Consider the following 15,347-nt stretch of genomic DNA (forward strand, 5'->3'; position numbering starts at 1 on the left):
TCTATCAATTAGCTATTAAAAATGTTTTTCTCAATGGTGATCTTGATGAAGAAGTGTATATGAAGTTACCTTTTAGAGTAATGGATTGTCAAAAAAAGGGTGTGAAAAGTTCGGCGGGCCCTATATGGACTCAAACAAGCACCTCATGCTAGGTTTGAGAATTTTACAATGAAGTCCTTTCTTTTGGATTTCGACAGAGTCAACACGTTCTAGCCCTATTCGTGTCTGAAACTTCTGAAGGGCGAGTCCTCTTGTTATTATACGTGGATGACATAATTATCACTAGTAATGATATAGGCACAATTCACAAAATCAAACAAAAGCTCAATCGAACATTTGAAATGAAAGATGTGGGTGTCTTACGCTATTTCCTAGAATTAGAGGTCACTTATTCCCATTGTGGCTATTTGCTTTCAGAACTAAAGTATACTTCAAAGAATGTTTCCCAAGCTCGACCAAAGGAATATATAAAGAGAGTTGATACCCTTAGTAAAGTAAATGCTAAATTTCAGGCTACAGATGGTTACGTTTTTTCTGATCCAACCTTTTATAGACAACTGGTTGGAAAACTGATATATCTAACCATTTCACACCCAGATATTGCTTATGCAGTTCATATGGTTAGTCAATTTTTGGGTGCTCCGTGTTCTGTTCATCTAGCTACCATCTTATGCACTATTCGTTATATCAAGGATACCGTTCACCATGCTTTATTTTTCTCCTCTTCTTCATTACTTGAACTCCAGGCCTACACAGACTCCGATTTGTAAGGAATCCAAGTGACTGCAAATCTACCACAAGGTTTTGTATTTTTCTAGCTGACTCACTTGTATCATGGAAAAGTAAGAAACAAAAACGAATTATTCAATCTACTATAGAAGCTGAATACAAGGCTATGACACCAAATACCACTAAGATTGTTTGGCTACGTTGGCTGCTTGAAGATATGGGTATCATCATTTCTACTCCTACTCCACTTTATTGTCACAACAAGAGTGCAATTTATATTTCAAAAAATCTGAAGTTTCATGAAAGCACCAAACATATTGAAGTCGATTGCCACTATGTTCGACAAGAAGATTTGACTAGCACAATTTCACTGCCATATGTGCCCTCTTCTGCTCAACTCGCAAGACTTCTTTACCAAATCTCATCGTCCACATCACTTCTCGCAGTTTGTTTCTAAATTATCTATGATTCCTTTCAAATTATCTTGAGTGTGAGGGGAGTGTGAACATATATAGTAGGCTGCCAGTGCATGTGAACATATATAGCAACCTGCAAGTGCACGTTTATACCTTAGAATTAAATGGAAACTGTATCCTAAATATTTAGCAAGTATTTACTATATATTGGTTGTACATGCAAATTCATTTTGTGTAAATCTACCATTGTAATATCAATTTGATCAATATAGAGAAACAATATTCTCACATGTCCAACGACTCAAAATTAGTCACATATTTTATTTCTATTTTCTATTTAGATAAGATATTTATCTAATTTTGGGGTGTAAGTGTATCTTTATGAATATAAAATAAAAATAACAAAAATACCCCTATATTTATTTTAGAGTAATAACACTATGAGACCCTCCCACACCCATGTGAGTAAGACCCCAAATGATCACCATTAAATTTTGATACAGATCTCTAGAAAAGTTACGACATAGGTGTGGGACTTGGGTGAATAGGTTTATTGATAACTTTTCTATAGATCTGTGTCAAAATTTAATGGTGATCCTTTGGGGTGCCACTCACATGGGTGTAGGAGGGTCTCATAGTATCATTACTCTTTAATTTAATCAATATATTCTATTCAAAATATTTTATTATTATTATTTAATTCTAATTATGAAAATGAAGCTAAAACCCAAATTTCATATTAATATTATTTTTAAATAAATATTTAAAAATAAAAAAATAAAATTTTGTTGTGATCCTTGTATGAGGCTGGTTTAATAAGAATTATTAAAAAGTGTTTGATTTTGGTGATAGCCAAATTTCTATACTTATATTTTCTTCTAAAGAATAATGGTATTATGATAAAAAGAAAATAAACTTTATTAAGGAGCAGAAAAGTGATATCTATAAAAGAGAGTCAAAGAAGACATAATACCCATCTTTTTTAGGGTTACATCTTTGGGCGTTATGGGAAGGGATCTCCAAGATAGAGATAGATCTCCACGAGAGAGAGAGAGACATGGGGTTTGAGAGAGAAGCGGTATCCCCATGGGTTTTGGGTTGTTAAATGTTTTCATTTCTAGAAAAAGAGTCTCTTGTTTACTCTTAAGATACTTTTTTCGGTAGTGGTATAGTGGTGGGAAAGATGTGGTTCAACAATGTTGCTTGGTCGGGAGAGCGAGTTTAGAAGGGAAGATCGGTGAGTCTTTTACCGATGTTTAGAGAGATATATTATCTCTTGTAACCCAAAATTGTAATCTTCATTAAGGTAGTTGATTTCTACTTGTCGAGATCGTGGATGTAGCCCCCAGGGTGAGCCACGTAAATCGTGTGTTGTGGTGGTGTATTTTTTTTATGTTTTATTTATTTCTCGCATTCGATTTATAGTTGTATTCATCTACTTCGTATTTAACCAATTATGTACATAATATTGGATGGAACCCGGTATTTGAGATTCTTGATTCCGCAAGCGAGAGGGTCCTGACAACCCTACAAAAAAAAAAAAAGTGCTTGTGCACCTTTAAACAATCGACAACATATGGACATAATACCAACCTACCATGTATGGGAATAACAAATCCTTTTTTGTTTGTTTTATGAGGTTCGAATCCCGTGCAGATCTAACAAATAATTTCTCTTCATATTGCAAATAAAATAAGGAGGTTTTATCTAAAATTTCAGGAAATATTTCATTAAAAAAAAAGTATGGAATTTTTTGGCATACACAACAACTACTTTAAAAGTAAAATGAGGGGGCACCAATGGCATTAGGAGAATCATTGTTTTTGTATGCTTTCTCGATGTTCTCTTGGAGGTATTTTGGTCGTGTTGGGAAAGCAAAGGTATTTTAGTCATTTTCCTAAGATTCGATGTTAAAATAAAAAAAAACAAGGACCACCTAATCAATCCTTGGGACTCAAAGCGCCCATGTCTCCTTCTCTTTATAATTTTAAGTAATGCCTTGTAATCTTCTCTTCAAATAAAGAAAACATTAATATTTATTTTTGGTCTTGTATATAATCTCTATCTAATAAGTTTATTTTGATCATTATTATATCTCGAGCACATAGACTATGCTCCCTCGGGAGCATAGGTTACCTCTATTCCCACGGTTAAAAGACCTATTTTGAAGAATTTTTTTTTAATCTGAAATTTTTGGAACCACTTAAAATACTAGATGATCATTCTAAAAAAAAAAACAAACAATTGAGTTTTCGATCACTTAGATTGCACCATCTAAAACGTAGATGGTCTCTATTCATATTGAGATGTCATTATTTTAAGTACATAGAAAGTACAATTAGAAGAAAAAAAAATTATTAAGGTTAATCTGTAGGTTGAAGAGGACCTTCAAAATTTGAGGTCTTTAATTTAATTATAGATAGGATTCTAGATAGGGTTTTACTTTAGAAACAAAAAAAAAATTAAAATTTAATAATAAATAATATAAAAAGGTATGAATCAAAAAATTCTCTCGGCTCTTGTGTTTACAAAATTAGTAGACGTTGGGGATCGTGGCTCCCCATCTTTTAGTGTTAGATAAAGAGAGGGTTAGGTTTGGTTGAAGAGTACTCCGTTCCAGGCTGGGAGAAAACCAGACAAAATCATTGTCGTTAGCCTTGGGAACCTTGTAAGGAGGAATAACACACCTCTCTCTCTCTCTCTCTCTCTTCACCGTCTCTCTATCAAGGAAGAAGGACCCATAACTCTCTCTCTAGGAGATTTGCCTCGTTCACTGGTCCAAGAGCCTCCTAAGAAGGACCCATAGCTCTCTCTCTCTCTCTCTCTCTAGGAGTTTTGCCTCTTTCACTGGTCCAAGAGCCTCCTCTCTCAAGGGCCAGGGCGGTCGGGAGCAGAGATTTCCGAAACCTCTTTTGCTCACCATTCATATCATCATCGATTTAACTTCTAAAATTTGGAATTAGGTTTTGGATCGGATTTGGTGTGTACCCTTTGTCGGTATAGGGACTTCTCTATGAACTTTTGGTGTTCTATATGGTTCATTATGAGAAAGATATAAAACATATTGCTGGATTTGTTCATGGTAAAACAAAAAAAAGGAAGGGAATCATACAAAGATTTTTTTTGGGATTAAAGTTCGCTATAGTATTAAATATAACTCTTATTTTGAATATGATTCCCCGCCTCATGAGATATTCATATAAAAGGGGTCAAGTTAGAGAAAAGGTTAGGCCTCCCATAGGTGCCTCTAAAAAATAACTTCTCTCCATACCAAAATCCCCTCTCTCTCCTCCTAATTTTCTCTATCTAAAACCCTAGAATAATAAAAAATATATTGTTGTTTGAAGAACTCTCAGGCCTTCTATTAAAGGCTCGACATTTATCAATGACTATATTGTATTTTTAGTTCTCATAATTAAAAGTTGCCCTAAGATTGCAGGTATCAAACTCTCAACTCGGATGAACCGCACACCTAAAAGAAGAAAAAGATCACCAACTATACAAAAAGGGCAATCAGATTTCAAAAAAATATGTAATCTCAGATCCTTATGTCCCTTTCCACTATAATGGGATTCCTCCGATGAATACAACAATGGTATCAAAGGCCTTTTCAATTGAGGTTCGATCTCGCATTTGATATTGTTTAGTTGGTATGTGAAAATATGAAAACCCATAGTTTTTCATTTTTAGATTTTTTTTGCCAATTTTTATATTTTTCCAACGAATACTGGCCCCTAAAGGCAAGGTATCCACCTTGGGGAAGTTGGGAGATGCACACACACGCTAAGCACGCAGGCATAGATCCATCTTGCACAGTGTCGTCCCTCGTCGTGGTTCTATGTGCTGTTGCAGACCAAAGTAAGGTGGTAAACATGTGCTGGGTGTGTGTTCACCCGCTTTGCGACATGTGGTCCCGTGGGGTGAACCCAACTAGTGAACCACTACCACTTTTTGTTGTGGTGTAGCACAACCATATGGCTATTTGGTCGTCTTGCAGACCACTCCAAGGACGCGGACCTCTCCAAGGAGGTGGTCCCCCTGAAACACAGAGCCATGGTCTACCACTATAAAAAAATAAAAATAAATTTGAAAACAACATGTGGTATACATATGTGATATGGCAAGTGTGGAGTTGGATCACAGCGTGGAGTGGCACATTGAGATGGCCACATGTGTGGATTAACACGTGTGTACAACACACTTGCAAGATAAATGTGTAAGTCTCTTGTAGGTCATGAATCAAAGGTCATGTGTTCTTTTTAAGATGTAATATTTTTTAAATTTGAAATCTATTTATGTATCGAGGTTGAAATAATCAATTTGAAGATATTTGAGCTTCAAAACAACCTCTTCTAGTGAAATTTTTGAGATACACCGTATTTTTATTGTTTACAGCCTTGCACTTATAAAAAAAACTTTTTCCTCTTTTTAATGCAACGACACTGCCATGCACTTACTTAGAAAGATCATGTTGGGATGGGCTTACACAAACTATTTGTGGGTTTTGAAAAGCAAATTAGAAGTCAAACTATTGAAGGGCATAACTTTCCATTGGAGTGTCTGTTTTCGACAAGGAAAATTGTTTCATGCAGGCTGGACCGCACATCTATATATATGGTCCAGAAAGCGTAAAGCATCCATCTTAAATATAGATGCTAGTAGGTGCTTCATTTAAAAACAATGGAAACTATCGGTCCAAATATTTTCTTACTAGAATTGTTATTTATAGTTTTCAAAATTGATTTATTTATTCATATTCATGATCTCCATGTTAGAAATTACATATCCTTAAAAATTACATTCTAAAATCCATCTAAAAAATAGATTTATTAAGAGGCCCGCATTTCTACATATACGGGCTTGGCCACATAGAAAACGGGTCATTTTGACAAATATAATATATGTTTTTAGGGTAGCTAAGAATTAGAACGCACTTGTAAAGGTCCCATCTGTTGATTACGCTTCTTATAACCCTAGTTTTGGGCTTAAACGTTTTTATATACAATTTCTGTAATAGCATTGTATGCCATCAATGCCAGTAAAGCACATAGTTAGCAAGCCGGGGACTATCAATAAATCGGCTCACCATAAAATCGGAAATAAATCGTTTTTATTTTAAAAAATTTGATACAAAATACGATAGGCAAAAATGCTTCATATAAAGATATCACTAATATATCGGATTATGCTCAAAAAATCGGAGTCAAGAAATCAGATAAATATATAATATTAGAAATTTTGAAATTCTAAAAAATAAAAAATATGTCAATGCCATCAATTACTAATTCATCTATAAAAACTTTACTAGAGTAATATAATTAAGTCAATTAATTTAGATGTCTCATAACTCTCATCCAATCATCCAATATTAAATATATAATTAATTAATATATACCAAAAAAAAGTACCATATAAATCTACCCATTAAATGCTTTAAGAAACATCACACCTACTTATTACAAACAAAAACAAATATACTATATAAATTTATTCATTAAAATACTTTAAATATGGTATGGTGACAATTATACCATAAATTTATTCATTAAATACTTAAACATAACTCCTACTTAGCAGGTACCAAAAAATAAATACACGAATTATTTAACTATGGTATGGTGACTATGGTCACTCCATAACTATAGTTAAAGTTTTATAAATTTCTTTAGTTGAAAAGAAGTTCATAGAAATTTGGTTTTTACATCTGGGTTTATTGTGTAGAGAGAGAAGAAGGAAGAACGACGAAGGAAGAAGGAAGAAGTTTACTGTGTAAGAGAGAAGAAGGAAGAATGACGAAGGAAGAAGGAAGAAGAGAAAAAGAGAGAAGAGAGAAGAAGGAAGAATGACTAAGGAAGAAGGAAGAAGAAAAAAAGAGAGAAGAGAGAAGAGAGAAGAAGGAAGAAGGAAGAGAAGAAAATAGGGCTCGGCTCATAGCCATTAGGGTTTATAGAGAGAAGAAGGAAGAAGAAAATAGTTTTCACAAACCCTAATGGAAGGGGCCCTAATTGATTTTTAGAGAGAGAAGGAAGAACTCTAATGGAAGAGGCCCTAATTGATTTTCAGAGAGAGAAAAGGAAGATAGGATGCTCATTTAAGAAGATGGGATGTTGATTTGTGATAGTTTGAAGATGGCTTTTTTCTCTAATTTGGCATAGTTTGAAGATAACTTTTTTTTTTCTTGAGGAAACAGAGTTGAAGGATTAAGTTTGGGGAACTAATCCTATATGTACAATTGCTTGCTCCTGTATATTTACAGTTTATACAATCAAAAACAAAATATTGATTATTTGGTCATGTAGTCACACTCTCTGCTTCTCATTCATCAGTAAAAAATTATGCTTTGAGCTTTAATTTGGGTCATTAACAGTATTTTCATAAAAACAATTATCACAAATAATCATAGCAATTTGCTTGTATATGATTTCTTTACACAATGATTTGCTGTAAACAATATTTCATTTTCACAATAATTTTCCAGAAAGGTAACTGAAATTTGCATCTATTTGATTAAGTTTTTTTAAAAAAATTTATACCATCAATCTGCAACTCTGGCTTTGAAGAACACAGTGGGAATAAAAGTTTCTATTTCAGTTTGTTTTTTTTTTAAGTAATTTTCTTTTTTTTGAAGCATGAAAGTAGCAATGGCCGCAATAGACAAAACATGAGAAATAATATTTTCAAAAAAAATATATAGGTAAAAAAGGATACGATTTTTTCCTTGATTTAAATCGTATTATGAAAAAAACCTGTTTTAAACGGGTTTATGAAAATTACGTGATTTTTTGCCGACCTTTTCAAAAAGTCGTCATTTAAAATGTTTCCACAAAAACACCGAGTTTTTAAAAAATCGCCGATTAAATGGCGATTTGCTAACTATGGTAAAGCATAGAAAATCAAATTGTGTGTTATTTTGGGTAGTAACTATAATTAGTTTGCATCAAATGATAGGATTTTGCACACTGAATGCAAGACTGACTTGATGACGAGGATAAGAAAGCCTTGCCTGCACAAAATTTTCACTTCGGGTTGCTTTAAAAGAGTGAATATTTTAATTCTTAAAGATTCAAGAGAGTGCTAGATTATACAAACAAACCTAGATATCTATGTAATTTAATGTGATTTTCCTATCCACGGGCATTTACTGCTATTGCATCAAAAGGATTTTATTGCTCACATCCTTGAAGCAAAAATGCCAAACAATGAAAATTTGAGATTCAGAGGTAGATGTATATGCATCAACACAATTCAAACAAAATTCGAGGTCATATATTTAAGAGAGAGGATTCATGATGATGAGTTTTGGTAAAATTTTACGTTGGCTGTCTATCTAACACAACCATGTCTCCGGGCATAACGCTAGATCATATATATTCATATAATATATATTAGTATATAGAAAAAGTCCTCCCAACGCCTATAGGTGAAAGTAAACAGTGATTTTGTCTACTTTCATCACCATCCAAAGTTCATCATCGCACGTTCACGATTTGTCCAATAGTGTTTCATTTTTTCATTTTTTTTACAAATTGGAATGACTTGAAATTTGGAGAGTGTGTACATCTTAGTGATGCTCACCTAATAAAAATATATAAAAAAAATTTAGCAAAAAAAATTGATCAGAATACTCCCGAAATTCTTCGGGGGTATTTTCGTCAAATTTTTTATGTAAAATATTTTTTTGATATTTTTTGTAGATTTTTATATTTTTGATAAACACATGCTACAAATTTTAGATCATTCTTATTTGTAGAAAACAAATGAAAAATGAACACTACTAGACAATCGTGACCATGCGATGAACTTTGGATGGTGATGATGGTAGGCGAAATCACTATTCATTCTCGCCTATAGGTGTTTTGTAGTATATTTGTATATATACAATCGTGACCATGCGATGAACTTTGGATGGTGATGATGGTAGGCGAAATCACTATTCATTTTCACCTATAGGTGTTTTGTAGTATCTTCGTGTATATATATATATATATATATATATATATATATATATATATATATATGGGTACAATTGGCATACAGATACATCCGTAGGTGTACAGGTAATGTGCTCCTTCAAATTTTATCATGGTATATAATTTTGATATAAATGTCCTTAGAATTATCTCAAAATCTATTTTTATATCTAATTATAAGATTTTAAATGTCAAAAATGGTTAAAATCAATAGATCTATAAACATATGAAAATCTTGAAAATGGACGGTGTAGATAATATGTTGTAAAATACATTATTTCTAAGGCTTAAAATCTTTTTATTTTTCATAGTGATACATCTCGATGTCGAGATGATCAATCAAAGTGTTTCAACATGTAAACTACTTTTTCCGATGGATTTTTGAAGGGCATTTGTAATTCTACATTACAAGGTAGCATCCTTATATAAACTTTTTCCGATATCTATATATATATATATATATATATATATATATATATATATAATAATAATAATAATAATAATAATAATAATTTAGATATGTAATCTTTCCTTCCATCTTCTTTCGTCCTCTATTACGACTTACTTGGAACCTTGTATACAAAAATACTGGGTTTATCTCAATACCTTGTATATAAAAAACTCGGTTTTGAGCGCAACGTTGAACCCAATATATATATAAGCTGGTATTTTACCCTGTTTGGCAACATGAAGATGAAAACCATATTTTGGTTATTTACTGTTAATGCAAGTTTGCCGTTGATTCTATAAGTTGATGATTCCATGCTAAATACATGGCCAATTAAAAATATTTTTTGAAAATAAGTTATCCATAATGTAATAAATAAATTAGACGATTCAAATCATATTTTCCGATAATTTTTTAGGTCGAATTATGATTCATTCTCTAGCTCTCACACTCTCTATGTACACGACCTGATTACATCATATCCGTAACACTGCATCTCATTAGATTAAAAAAAAAAAAAGATTTCTAAGTTACATAATGAAAAGTTAAATGTAATTTCCCTTAGAAAAAGTCGAAAAGTAAACTTTGCATGGGCTCTGATCACAACAATGCAATCATATTAATGAAACTAAATTATTCCATAGGCGATGCTATGCCAATGCCCTATATGAAAACTTGATCCATGAGCTCCATATGAGGTAGAACAACGCTGATCCATTTCCCTTCAGCTTCATTAGCCCGAGCACATACAAATTGAAAAAGTTCAATAATTGTCCCAGCATGTGGGTTTTTTAAAAGTAAAAATTGCACCTGTATTTGAAATTTACTTGTACATACTCATCCCAACTGGCCCAGATATTCTCGTAGAATATTCATTAAAATGGAAACCATGTTTTAGAAGGAGCTCTTTAACACTCTTATGTTTAGACTTCAAATATTTGACTCTGTTTTTTAGTTTATCTATGTGAAATACGTGTTCATACTCCTCACTCATGAGTGATGCTACTTATTTTTTCCAATCCTTCTTCCTCAAGTTTGCAGCACCCATTTCTACCATGCCCTCCAACAAATTTGTCATGTTTGGGATTCCATTTGAAAATGGAAGAGAATAACCTATTTTCTCGGTTACCACATTTTTTCTTGTTTGGGAATAAGGAAAACGTGGAAACACAAAGCCCACATTTTTCTCTAATTTTGGAACTGCAGTGCAGCCTAAAATGTGCGCTAACGATTTCCCAAAAAAGGGGGAAACGTGAGAACCCCTTGTCCCATTTTATTTCTCTAAACCTCACAATCTGTTTCTCTCTTTGCCCAAGCTTTGGTCCGCGCTTTTTCTGGCCAACAAGTTACCCCATAAGGGTTCTCAATTTTCCAGAATGAGTTTTCTTCTTTTATTTTTTTCTCACGATTCTAATTTTTCAAAGATTCTCCAAGAAAACAACTTTGTTAGTTACCTATTTTTTCAAATAGTTTAAGAGTTGGTTTTTTTAAAATATTAATGGGATGGTATAAGTGGGAATAAAATCATGGTGATTAAGGTGTGTGGGTACTGCTATTGTGGGCCAGCCTTTTTCCCAAACAAGGCCAAGTGAGCTATGTGTTTTTTTATGGCCGTAAATGTGGACACCATAGTTAGGAATATTCCGCTTAAACACAAATTTTTAAGCGATTCATTTTATAAAAAGCATTTTTAAAGGCATGATTTTCAAAATCTTGGAAAAACTCGTGTTTCATAACCGCATTAAATCGTTGTCGATGAAAATATACTTTTAAAATTACAAATTCTTACCATGATCTAAATTTATTGCCATTGAGATGGGCATGGTGTTGACAGATGCAACTCATGAGTTCGTTGAAAATTTAGATCGTATTTGGAAATGAATCTTGCATATGGTCAAAAGTTATAAGAGTGAGGTAACGTATTCATTGAAATTTTTAAAATGATACTGGGAATGAAAGCGACATGGGAATCAGGATTCCTCACTTGCTTCAATTTCAGGTCGTTTGACTACTAAATTTTAGGATATTATTAATTAAAGAGTAATGATCTTATGATACCTTTCCACACCCACGTGTGCATGACCTCCAAAGATCACGATTTTTTAAAAATTCAAGTCTCAAACTCATGTGATAACTTTTCAAGAGATCTATGTCATATTTAATGGTGATCCTTTGAAGTCCTACACACATGAGTGTGGGAGGGTCTGATAGGATCATTACTCTTAATTAAATAGTTAAATTTAAAACTATCCTACTCTATAAGAGGTGCTTTTTTTAGTTTTATTTTACTCAAGTTCCCTTCAAATACATAGTAAAATAACAAAATTAGTTTTGTTCTCGATTGGAAATCCTGAACAAGCAGGAATATTTTAGTCACTTAGCTTTATTTAAGCTGTTCGAACCAAATAACATAAATACCATTGGTTATTTAGGGTTAGCAACGTGGAACTATCGAATGATGAAAACACTAGTGATAATTCACGATTAGCGTCTAGAAACTCACTTCTTTTCATTTTAACTCATGTACTATGTTGCTAACCTCGAACAATTAGAGGTATATCATCATTTTCTCATGCCACTCAACAGAAATAAAAAACTAAAATGCTCCTGCTTATTTAGGGCTACCAATATCAAAGAGGGGCAATTTAGTTATTTAGCTAGATATTTTTAAGAGGTACATGAGTGGAACGAAAATTAACGAGCCATATTAGTAATGTTAAATATGTTGATTTGACTCCTTTAAATCATTTTATAAGGTAGTTTACCCCTTTAATTGATATTTGCTCAAAATTTTCAGGCAAAAATATGATAAGGCAAGGTTTTAAGAATCAGAACAAGCTCGTTTGGATCGATAGTCACCCCTTTGCAAAACCAGTTAGGATCGGCGATCCAAATCGACAATCTGGCCTAGTGAATTGACGAATAAAAAACTAAAAAAATTAAAAATAAAATGGGACCAGTTTTTTGATATTTAGATAGAACTAGACCACTCTCGAGGATTCCTAGTATGAGCCGGTCGGTTCCGATCTGGTTCGTTGATTTTTTAAACCTTGGGGTAAAGTACACTATAAACTTTAAACTATTTTAAAACCGTATAGGGAGAGGTGTGAATCATGCCACAACATGAGATGAATCAGGTAGAGGGTCCCAATTATAGGATCATAGGATCATGGCTTCTGTTTTCAAAATCGAACCGAAACAATTAACTGGACATGGGCCCGGATATGGGTCGGGAATAGTTACAATTGGAATTGAACTAATCGAGCGGTTAACCGAACCTTTTGGTCTGGTAGATTTATTATTATTATTATTTTAAATGAGTCAAGAACCCACCAAAAAAAAAAAAACATAGATTAAGTGTATATTATCTTATTATATAAATTTATCTTAAAAAAATTAAAACAACTTTAGATAAATTAATATATGAATATTATGGAGAATACTAACCCCAGTTGAAGTCAAAAGTTATAGAAAGAAGATTAATCAAGATAGTCTCTTACGTCACAGACATTTGGAAATAAGCGGAAAGTTAAAATATCACAAGGAAGACAAAATAGTATTCGTACCAAGCAAGCTTAAGAACTAAAGACGCTATGCTTTGCAATGCTTTACTTAACGATGAAATACATCAAGGACCCCGTTTCTACGCGGCCAAGCCGCCCGCATATGTAGAAATGCGGGCCTCTTAAGAAATATATTTTTGAAATGGATTTTAAGATTTAATTTTTAAGTACATGTAATTTTTAACATGGAGATCATGAATATGAAATAAATAAATAAATAAATTTTAAAAGCTAAAAATAATAATTTGAGTCAGAAAACATTTAGAGCAGTCCATTTCATTTTTTTTAGGCAAAAAACCTACTTGCATCTACCTTTAAGATGGATGCTTTACACTTTCTGGGACTGCAAATGTAAAAACGCGGTCCAACCTATATGAAATAATTTTCCATAAATCAATCCACTGGAGAGGCATTGAACTCTTATGAATTTCCCCCCAAAAAAGGGAATGAAGGTAGTTTTTTTTAGCAAAAGAACCCAGCACACACGTAATAACCAAGAAAATAGAAACCAAGAAAGATGGAAGTTCAACAAGACAAGGAAGAAAAAAAAAAAAAAAATGAAAAGAGAGAAGAACCAAACATATACAATACAATGGTGCAGTGTTTCATTGAACAAAAAATTTCATGCACTTAAAAAGATAAAATGTCTCATTTCCATTATTCAAATAAAACTATATCATGCACTTAAAAAAATATAATTTTAAAAAAAATCGAGCAACATTATCATGCACTTACTTATTTTTTTGTTAGAAAAAATATAACATTAAAAAAAGAAGAATCAATTTTTTGTCATATTCATTAAAAAATATAATTTTATCAAAAAACATGATTTTATTAAGAAAAATAGAAAAACACTTCCCAAAAATCCCCAAAATCGAGCAACATTTCGAGCAAGAAACAACTCTCAATGTTCGGATAATCGAAAAAATCAACATACATTAAATGCTTCGATCATCTTTCAAACGGACCAAATCTCATTAAAAAATATTTTGTATTTTTTATTTAATTGAAAAAAGACAGAAATTTCAGATCTATAAAATTTTCATAACATCAAGCAAGAAAAAATTCATATAAAATTTTTTACTCCATCATAAATAAATATATCTATTTTATTTGAGAAATGAAGACTTGATGATCAAAATACACAACTCAATTTGATAAAACAATGAGTAATAAATTGATAAAAATTTGCTTTTTGGACCAAATACTGGTTTTTTTAGCAGTAGCATTTCGGGCCAAAACCGACCTACTATTTTTTGTAGTTTGAATAAATTGAGACACATATCTGATAAATGCTTCAATTATCTATCAAATCCCCCAAATTTCATCAAGATTCATTCGGCATTGAAGAGGCACTGCAAAAATGGCAGAAATTTCAAAACCTATGAAAATTCGTCATTTTAATCCACAAAAACTATTTCTTTTTGGATATTTGATTCCAAATTCCTTGTTTTATAGACATTACATAATGATTTTCAATAATAATGCAATGAAAAAAGCCAAAAAATGGCAGGAAAATGAATAAAAAAAGGTAAAAAACGTGGATCACAAGTTCCTCCTAAATATAATAGTCACCATTGGGAAATAACGCTATGTTATTTGCAAATACAAGTTATTAAAGGAAAAAAAAAAAAAAAGGAAAATATTTCTGTACCCTTTATTTTTTGCTTCCATTTATCAAGAGATCCAAGAATTTAAACTATTTTTGCCGTATAAAATCTCTATCTTTTCTATCTTCTTACCCCTTAGACCCCTTTGACCATACATTTATTGACCTAGAGATTGTGTAAAATGACTCCATCTCTATCTCTCTCAAACCTCTGTATTTCTCTACTTTCTCTCTCTCTCTCACTCAAAACTCTGCATCAATGGAAAGAGTTTCAAAAGAACAAAGATAAACAGTCAAAAAAACTCAAACTCATTAGAGACCTCCTCAAAGATAACTCTATTGAAAAACACCTTTATTCTCAACTCCACCTATTCAATCACACTCGCGGCTACAACCATGGTGGCCCTCGCATCATTTCCGAGCTCTAATGTTGCCGACCTTTCCCTCACCGTTTCCTCCACCTTCCTCTACTCAGCGGCCACTGCCATGGTGTGCGTGATGAGCAAGATCCAGCCCTCTCACTTAGTAGAGGAGCAGAGGAAAGCGGCGGGACTCTTCAAGAGCCTCCACTTGCATATCCAATCCACATTGCGCCTTCACTCCTCTCTCCGC

The sequence above is a fragment of the Amborella trichopoda genome, chromosome 3, assembly GCF_054954075.1.
Source record: "Amborella trichopoda isolate Santa Cruz 75 chromosome 3, AtrichopodaSantaCruz75HAP2 v2.0, whole genome shotgun sequence".
NCBI classification, from domain to species: domain Eukaryota; kingdom Viridiplantae; phylum Streptophyta; class Magnoliopsida; order Amborellales; family Amborellaceae; genus Amborella; species Amborella trichopoda.